Source organism: Grammomys surdaster, unplaced genomic scaffold (assembly GCF_004785775.1).
Source record: "Grammomys surdaster isolate TR1022 unplaced genomic scaffold, NIH_TR_1.0 134125, whole genome shotgun sequence".
NCBI lineage: Eukaryota > Metazoa > Chordata > Mammalia > Rodentia > Muridae > Grammomys > Grammomys surdaster.
This window is the reverse complement of record NW_021622253.1, coordinates 4,097-7,402: the sequence shown is the minus strand read 5'-3', so window position 1 is coordinate 7,402 and position 3,306 is coordinate 4,097. Positions and strand designations below refer to the sequence as shown.

The 3,306-nt window shown below is 39.5% G+C and overlaps 1 pseudogene; it reads right to left on the bottom strand.

Moving 5' to 3' along the window:
• Window positions 1-3,306, bottom strand: part of LOC114615706 — a 7,708-nt pseudogene that overhangs the window by 761 nt on the left and 3,641 nt on the right.

Below are 3,306 nucleotides of genomic sequence, written 5' to 3'. Positions count from 1 at the left end.
TCTCTCTCTCTCTCTCTCTCTGTGTGTGTGTGTGTGTGCGCGTGTGTAAACCTCAGAAGTGCATGTTGAGACCAGAAGACAAGTTGAGGAAGTTAGTTCTCTCTCTCCATCATTTGTGTCCCAGGAAGTAAACTCGGGTCATTAGACTTGGTGGCAAATGGCTTTAGCTCAGCCACCTTGCTGTCCCTGATTAAATATTTTATTGTATCAGGATTTTTTTTTGTTTGCAAGACAGGATTTCACTGTGTAGCATTGACATCCTGGAACTCAATGGTGGCCTCGAACTTAGAGAGATCCACCTGCCTCTTCTTCCAGAGTGCTGGGATTAAAGATGTGCACCACATCACCTGGCTACAACAGGATTCTTAATTCTTTTGCTTACTTTACAGCCAAAACATGACTCAGTTGCAAATACTTACCTGATAATGGCATACACTTTGTCACTAGAATATATTTTTATGCAGACAGGTACTGTAAAATGCTGAAACAAATCCATGAACCTATGACTTTAATGGGACTACCCATTTCTTAGGGGAGACTCATTGAAGCTCGTCAGATTCTTTTCTTGGAATATGTTAACCATTTCTAAACTAAAGCTCCTTAGTTGTAGTATTAAAAAGAATTTGAAAGGTATGAGTCTCCTTTTCCCTTGCCTTGAAGTTTTTGAACTAAAATTTCAGTTCAAAAAATGTATTCACTACAACTTTCATGGAAATAAAAACATCTTTTCTTCTTTTCAACACGGCAGCATGAGACATGCACAAGCAGCTTGATAAACCATGAGTGAAATATTAGTTACTATTGAATGGCTTCACAACAGTTTAAGTTTTGAAAGCAAGCAAGTTTGAAAACCATGTAATTTTAGGGTAGATTCATTAAGAAACATTATCAAGGGCTGGAGAAATGGCTTAGGGGTTAGAAGCAATGACTTCTCTTCCAGAGGTCCTGAGTTCAATTCCCAGAAACCACATGGTGGGTCACAACCATTTGTAATGGGGACCCAATTCCCTCTTCTGGTGAGTCTGAAGACAGCTACAGTGTACTCATGCATAAGGTAAATAAATATTAAAAAAATGTTCTTTAAAAAATTATCAAACCTGTTCTCAAAGCTATTTGGTGCAGCTTTTTCTGTTCAGAAACACTGTATCCCTGAACTTTAAAATAATGAAAAAAAAGACCTTCACTAAAACTTTGCCACTGGTCAGCCACTGAGCTGACGTGCAGCAGGGCAGGGTAGACTATGATCGGGGTGAATGGACTTTCCCCTCTGCCCTCGGAAGGTTTCCTGGAATAAAATGTCTGAGATAAATTAGATGGGAGAAGATTGTGTAAATGTCCTTAACTACAGCCCAACATGATTCAGAAGCTTTTGGGCCCCACTCTTTCTAGGGGAAGTGAAATACATAAAATGTCAGAAAACAGCATGCTGGACTTTTCTCTTGTTGCTGGCCTTTTTTGTTTTGCTTTCATTGTCAACCTTACACAAGTAAGGCTCATCTTCAAAGACAACTTCTTAATTGAAAAAAAGGCCTCCATCAGACAGGTCTGTGGGCAAATATGTAGGGAATTTTCTTGACTAATTATTGATGTGAGAAAGCCCAACAAATTGTGGGCAATGTGACCCCTGGGTAGGTAGTCCTTGGTCATATGAAAAAAACAAGCTGAGCCAACCATGGGGAGCAAGCAAGTAAACAGCATTCCTCCATGGTCTCTGTTATAATTCCTGCTTCCAGGTTCCTGCTTGCCAGGGTTACTGCCCTGATCTCCCTTCATGATAGACTATGAGCTGTGAGACAGTATAAATAAAACCCTTAAGTTGGTGTTCATCGTGATGTTTATCACAGCTTAGAAAACAAATTAGAACAAACAGTAAAAATCATTTAGGGAAAGTCACAGGCGTGAAGAATATACAATAAATGGGACAACATGTATTTGCTCTGCAAACTTGGTGGGCAATATGGTGTCCAATCTTTGAGAACACCCCACCTGAGGGCTGCCTCCATTACATCTGATGGAAATCTGACAGAAGGCTGAGGACAGAGGGACGCCTGTTACACTGTACATCTCTTCTTGCTCTTAATTGCTAAATCACAACCTGTATTTTTTTTTTAACAGCGTCTGTTGTTTGTGATAGTCCTTAACAGGTAATGTGCTACAATTTTAAAACAGGTATTCCGTTCTTCACTAAGAGAAGCAGTTTTAGGGGCTGGAGAGATGGTTCAGTGGTTAAGAGCACAGAGTGCCATTGAAGAGGATCAAGGCCTGGTTACCCGCACCCACATTAGAAGGTTCACAACTGCTTCTAACTCCAGCTCCAGGGGACCAGACACTTCTAGTCTTTGAGGGTGCCCCCACATCTCCACACACATACTAAAAATAAATAAATAATTAAAAAAGAAAAACCAGTTGTCAGCTCACCTTAATATTGCACTTTATATGATATTTTTTATTTGTTTTTGAAAACAGATAAAAAGGTGGGTTGAATATTAGCAAAGTTCAGAGTTAGCAAGTCCAAGTGAAAGGGGTATCATTGAAATCAACACAAGATGCTAATTAGTAGAGTTGTCTTAGTCTCAGTCTCTTATTATTCCTAATGATGTGAAAAATCAAAACAGTTTACCAGTGTACAGTTACGATGTCACCTATCCTGCATAGGCTCTCTAATAACGCTAACACCAGTGACAGAAACAGTAACTAATGTTTGTTTATTTAGTGTCCATTAGGTAACAGGGACAGAGTAGGCCTGCAGAGTTTTACATATTTCACCCCTAATTTTGCAGTAATCCCTGAAAGGTAATGTGCTCTTTAGTCAGTTTTACAGATGAAGGTTCTAGGATGCTGTCTACCATACCATTGGGCTGGGACTCAGAGCTGGAATCTGAGTCACTCAATATTGAATGCTAAGACTTGTGTTGTTTACTGCCTAATCTGTCTTGAGGTGGCTTGCCATTCTAGGAGTAATAAACTGATGTTTGTTATGTGAAACGTTGGTCTAAAACTGGTACAACCACTCTGGAAATCAATCAGAAGATTCCTCAGAAAATTAGAAATAGCTCGACCTGAAGACCCAGCTATATCATCCGTGGGCATATGAAGATGACCGACCATGCCACAGGGGCACGTGTTCCACTATGTTCATAGCAGCCTTATTTGTGATAGCCAGAAGCTGAAAACAACCCAGATGTCCCACAAATGAGGAAAAAATACAGAAAATGTGGTTCATTTACAGAATAGAATACTATTCATCTAGTGACAAGGACATCATGAATTTTATGTGAATAATATATCATTTTCATCTTTACCTTA